Genomic DNA, 6,456 nt, shown 5'->3' with positions numbered 1-6,456 from the left:
ATCCCGCCCACCTTACCCGATTAAGCGTATGTGGTTATATATAGATACGTCAAATTGTAATCTTTATATTAAATTAACGAGGTATCGTTTAGTTAATATAAAGCCCATTAATAGCCCATAGTCTAATTTTCACAAGTGTCGTTCTTTTGTTCAAAATCCAATTATGGTACAAAGCCCAATTACCTCGTCTTTAATATTTAGCCCAACATCACGATTACTTTGATTTAAATAAGCATAATAATAACTTAGCTACGAGAAATTAATTTAAAAAGGTTGAACGTAGCTTACAATGATTAATAATAGCGTACCGTTACACGTACAGAATTTCAACTTACACACTTACAATATTTGCTAACATAACCTTATTATTATTAATCTTTAATTAAAATTAAAATTATAAATTATGTATATATATATATATATATATATATATATATATATATATATATATATCGTGAGAGAGAGTAGATAGAAAAAGATGTGTATTACTCGTAAATTCGCTGGCCTTTTATAGATGTGAGCTGATTTTGGGATCCATGCGATCGCATGGGTTCCCTTTGTTATTTCCATGCGATCGCATGGACAGGCTGTCCAGCATACATCACTTTGTTTTCTAGTTTTGCCGACGTTTTATTATATAATATATATATATATATATATATATATATATATATATATATATATATATATATATATATATATATATATATATATATATATTTTAAGAATTATTTATATATTATATTCATGTGCATAGTTGACTTGTCATTTTTGCTCCGTTGCGTCGCGCGTTGATAGTTGGCTCAGGTCCCGGTTCCAGATTTTCCAACGTCCTTTCGTACGTGGAGATATTTTGTATTTTGCGTTCCGCGGCTCGTACTCTTGTAATTTTTAGACGTTTCTTATCAATAAATGGAACCACTTGAATTATATCTTGTACATTTGAGCTTTTTGATCATTTGCGTCTTCAAATCGTCATTTTCTTCTTTTGTCTTTCCACTTATTTATTTAAACGAATTTTACATAAAAATAGAACAATTGCAACTAAAAGCTTTACATATTGGAAGGATATTGTGCCTAAATATATGTTCATTTGGAGCATTATCAAATATCCCCACACTTGAGCGTTGCTTGTCCTCAAGCAATACATAACTTGAAATAAAATCACACTTCACTCGAATAACTTTTTTTTATTCTCACACTTTATACATCAGTGATTTTGATACGGCGGTATAAACAATGATAGTAACAATGTGGTTTACAGTCCCACATGACTATGAAAATTTAGATCCTTTAAGGAAATTGGATCTTTATGAAAACATTTGATCTTTTGAAAGTTCCTTCTAGCTTTTACCCTAGATAAGTTTTCTGGAATAACCCTTCACCGGTGTTTGCAAAATATTTTTGTGGGTTGCGTGGGTTTCAGATTTAAAAATTTTAGCTCAAAACTTGCGATTTTGTGTCACCCACTTGCTAACCTTGTATTAGGAAAGCAACACGTCCAGTATACTTGTTCCGTATATTACCTTTCGGTAAACTACCGTCCGGTTGTAAAGGAAAGCGTTGAACAAGCATCTGTTAAGGCAATGTCTAATGACATGCAGATGTTCATGGTCTAAAACGTGTCGGATACAATTACTATCCTTTGTAGGAGCAATAGCAGAGATCACCCTATAGTTTTTCGGTCTGGCATAAGGTCCTGTCTTCGACCATGCTATACAACCACCGTTCTTACGGTTGACACCCGATATAGTTCAGGTGACCTAATGAATTTCAGATGAATTCTCAGAATTTTACGTTTAATGGTAATGAACGCATTGAAAATAGGTTTTCAGAAAACAAATCGGTTTTATTTTGATCAAAATATTTTCTCGTTCAAGCTCGAGTTTAGATATCATCGAATTCTATGAGTTTGTAATTCTCAATCTTTAAAGTCAATCTTAAGGATTGAGTAATATCAGACTTAAAAGCTGATTTTTAATCTTTAAGGAGATTATCCTTTCTAGGGGTGTGATTCATTAGTCTTATCAAGCTAATTTGCACGGCACCCTCCCCATTTTATGAGACAGATCCTCTCATGGTTAGGATAAGTCTGACCACATGGCGACCCTGTTTGATGCTGAGGTCCGTGGATTTCCAGCTGATTTTAGACATGACTTTTCTAGATTTTTCGTCAACCTACAGCTGGTCTGGACAACAACTTCCTGACCTAAATCAAGAAGCGCGTGTCTTTTCCGGAATACTTTACTTCCTTTTAATGATAAAATTGATTCATCGTGTAGATCCATCTATTCTTTCAAAGGTATTACAATAAATCGGGTAAAACTAATTAGTTTAGTCCAAAGCAAAAGTACCTGCAATAATCTGTACCAAATATGTGATATGTGTTTTAAATAAATTGGTAAATTCTTCCCACACTTAGCTTTTATTTATTTTTTTCTTTGCCTTTTTATTCTCCTCTATTCCATTTTAAATGAATTCTAACGTTTTGGGTTGTTTCTCTATTTATGTTCTCTCCGAGGTAACAATAATTTCGGCATTAACACCTAGTTTTATCATTCATAAATATGTGTAAACATGATTTTGAATTCATTTAGTTGAAAATTTTTCAAATTTTCACAAAATTTGGCAATTAAACTAAGTGTAAACCTGAGAGAATTTATAACCCTTCCCCACACTTAAGATCATGCAATGTCCTCATTTGCATGAAATCAGACTATAATTATAAATTCATGAGGATGATTAGTGTAGAAAAGTGATTAAAAATTCCGAGTTTGCAAACATATTATTTTATATCACATTTGATATTTTACGTCTTGTCGTCAAAATTAGTAGCTTTTGCTGAACTTAATGCCAGTATTTGAAAGTGTGCTATTTTACCCTGTTTTGTACATAAGATAAACTACAAACATATATATAATATATATATTATTATATATTTTTTTATAAAATCTTTAATTATTAAAACAATTTAAATGAATAATTTTTTAAAATTTTGTTTCCTTTTACTTTAGGCAGTTTCGGTATGTTTACCTAGTCCGTCCCTCGACAAAATTTAAAATTTATCGTTTTTAAAGCGATTGTTTTAAAAGCAAATATTTTTGAGTTTTTTTAATTTTTTTGGTATACTTTACATCAATAATATTAAAAATAATGATAACAAAATTTGTCGCCCCGCCCTCGGGTAAAGCAATTTCGGTTCCATGACCTAGTCTTCAACTTACGATGAATTTTAGAAATCATTTTTTAAACTTAATGAAATAAAGTAATTTTTGTTTTTAAATTCACAAAAAAAAAAAAACTTAAATTTAAAAATGCATATTAATTTCATACAAAACCTACAAAACAAAAATTTAGAATGGGGGGAGAAAACTAGTTCTTTAGTGTCTGCTAGTGGAAAAGACCAATCGGATTCCATTCTCGAAACTACACGAGAACAGAACAACTAACTCTAGACAGCGTTTTCTTTTTAGAACATTTGAATCTCCCCACACTTAGGTAGCTGTGGTGTCAAAATTGTGATTAACTTCTTTGTCAATTTCTCTTGGACCATAATCAACTTGCATATCTGTGACTTTTGATTTAAGCCATTGGTCGGATTCCTGTGTAATATCCACAAATTCAACTAGCTTCGCCTTTTCTTTAGGCGATAGATTGGATACTAACTGGTTACATAACTTAAAGTTCCCCTTGGTTCTAGCATCGCGAATCCGTTTAATAAGTTTCTTCATTGAACTATTAATAACGGAGTCATTTAATTTCGTATCAACAACGGGGTTCTTTGTTATCAAGTCATCATTAGGTGTTACTTCATCTTCCCCACACTTAGGCGTTTTATTATTGTTAAGCACTACCGTTGGAGTTGGTAAAACAATATGGTTCTTATCAATCGTTTTTGTTGGTTCAACGGTTTTAGTTGGTGGAGATTTAGCCTTTTGACTTACAAAGGTGATTGATTTTTCATCATTACTAAGTGTCATTCTACCTTTTCTTATATCAAATAACGCCCCGGTGGACGCTAAGAATGGTCGAACTAAAATTAGAGGAATGTTTGAGTCCTCTTCTATGTCAATGACAATAAATTCGACTAGAAATGTTAAATTACCTACTTGAACGGGTAGGTTGTCAGCAATTCCAACTGGGTGCTTAATGGTTTGATCAAAGAGTCTAACACTCATTTTCGTTGGACTTAACTCACCTACTCCTAATCTCTTATACAATGAAAGAGGCATAACACTCACATTAAGCACCTAAATCTGCTAGTGCATCATACATGACACAATCACTAAGTTGACAAGGAACAATAAATTCACCCGGATCACCCAACCTTGGTGGAAGTTTTGGTGGAACTGTCTTCACCTGGTTTACTTTTACGATTTTTGTTTCTTGCACTTTCTTATTCTTCTTCTTCTTTCCAGAGGTATCACAAAATTTATTACCTATCTCATACTCAACTCCTTTTCTTAGAAACAGGATGGGTGGTCTGTATGGTGTCACCACTGCCTTTACATACTCGGTTGGTGGTGGTGGTGTTGTAACTTCTTCGTTATTACTCACATCTAAAACCTTCCCATCTTCTGGAGCTGGTTTTTCAGAATTTGTTGACACTATTAACATTCTCATTCCGAGGATTTACTTCAGTATTACTCGGTAGCTTTCCTTGTTCCCTCTCACTCATCATGCTAGCAAGAGTACCTACATATTTTTCTAGATTCAAAATGGAAGCTTGTTGAGTTCTTAATGACTGATCAAACCTCTCATTTGTTTGGGTTTGAGATGTAATAAATTGTGTTTGAGATTCCATTAGCTTTGCCATCATTTCTTCCATATTTGACTTTTTCTCTTCGGTTTGTTGTGGTGGTTTATACAAGCTAGGTTTTTGTTGATTGAAAGTGTTGTTTTGAGTTGGTTGGTTATTCGGACCTTGTTGGTTGTACGAGTTATTGTTAGGTCCATTTGGATTGTAAAGAATGTTTTAATTTCGATTGAAGTTTGGCCTTGGCGGTTGATAATTATTTTGATAATTATTTCTCGACCTTTGGTTCATATAGGAAACATTCTCACGTTGTTCCATCGTTTGCTCAATGTGACAATCTTTCATTAAGTGTGGTCCACCGCATTGCTCACAACTGATTCATATTGCGTGAATATCTTTATTCATCTTTTCCATTCGTCTCTCGAAAGCATCTATTTTTGCGGAAACGGAATCAAAGTCATGGCTAGAATCGGCTCTAGCCGCTTTAGATGAACGAAAAATATCTTTTTCCTGATGCCACTCATGCGAGTGGGATGCTGTGTTATCAATAATTTTGTGAGCTTCGGTTGCGGTTTTCTTCATAATGGAACCACCAGCTGCTATATCGATGTCTTTTCGTGTAGTAATGTCGCATCCTTGGTAGAATATTTGTACTATTTGATAAGTATCTAAACCATGTTGAGGACATCCTCTCAACAATTTTCGGAATCTTGTCCATGCCTCATATAATGTTTCATTTGGCTTTTGCACGAACGTAACAATTTCTCCTTGAAGTCTCACAGTTTTAGATGCCGGAAAGAATTGTTTAAGAAATTTTTCAACTAAAACATCCCATGTATCAATCGCCCCTTCAGGTAACGATTCTAACCAATCTTTGGCTTCTCCCTTTAAAGTCCAGGGAAATAACATGAGATAGATCTGTTCATCCTTTACTTCTCTGATTTAAAATAGAGTACAGATCCTATTAAAGGTACGAAGATGTTCGTTTGGATCTTCCTTCGGCGCACCACTAAATTGGCATTGATTAGTTACCATGTGTAGGATTTGTCCTTTGATTTCATAATTTGGTGCATTAATGTCTAGTTGAGTAATTGCGTGACCTTGGCCAGTGCGTTTAGCTCTCATTCGGTCTTCCATACTTAGAGGTTCCAGATTTTCCATGATTGAATTTGTTGAAACTGAATCGTTAGAGGATTCTGACTTAATGGTTTCTTCCTCGACAATTTCTGGATGAGTGATTTGTGGTTCAGGAGGAATGATTAGTGGTTCAGGATCTCTGAATTGTCCCTGAATATCCTCTGGATTCTCAATTGTGAGGTCGGGTTCAAAAAATGGATTATCGAAAATTTGAATTGGAGTACTTGGTCGACTGGATGACGATTCTAAAGAAAAATCAACGGCGACAATGTTGGTTAGATGTCTTGATCGAGTTACAGGTGGTGAACGTTTTGCTCGGTGCATTCACTGAATATCCTATTAGTTATAAAAGATAAAAATTATATAAGTTATCAAATTAATAGACTTTTCTGATTTTGCCCACGTTTCGAATAGCCAATAGATGCAGCAGGTAGCCAGGACCCTTTAAATCGGAAGCCCACAACTCGCCACTAACAAATCCAATTATTACTACGAACCAGAAAATTTTGGATGTCTATCAATTTAACCGCTTAAAATAATTTTTCGTCGAAGTTTAAAGAAAT

At 33.9% G+C, this 6,456-nt stretch overlaps 1 non-coding gene across 1 annotated transcript; it reads left to right on the top strand.

Annotated features, from left to right (window-relative positions):
* The first annotated feature begins 5,426 nt into the window (after nucleotides 1-5,426).
* On the top strand, nucleotides 5,427-5,533 carry LOC139886875 (small nucleolar RNA R71). The gene has a single exon (XR_011772736.1). It is a non-coding gene; the product is annotated as a small nucleolar RNA R71 (small nucleolar RNA).
* Nucleotides 5,534-6,456: the final 923 nt, after the last annotated feature.

This window comes from Rutidosis leptorrhynchoides, chromosome 1, assembly GCF_046630445.1.
Source record: "Rutidosis leptorrhynchoides isolate AG116_Rl617_1_P2 chromosome 1, CSIRO_AGI_Rlap_v1, whole genome shotgun sequence".
In the NCBI taxonomy this organism is placed as follows: Eukaryota; Viridiplantae; Streptophyta; class Magnoliopsida; order Asterales; family Asteraceae; genus Rutidosis; species Rutidosis leptorrhynchoides.
Note: the sequence above shows the minus strand (reverse complement) of the source record. Positions and strands in the feature narration are given on the sequence as shown.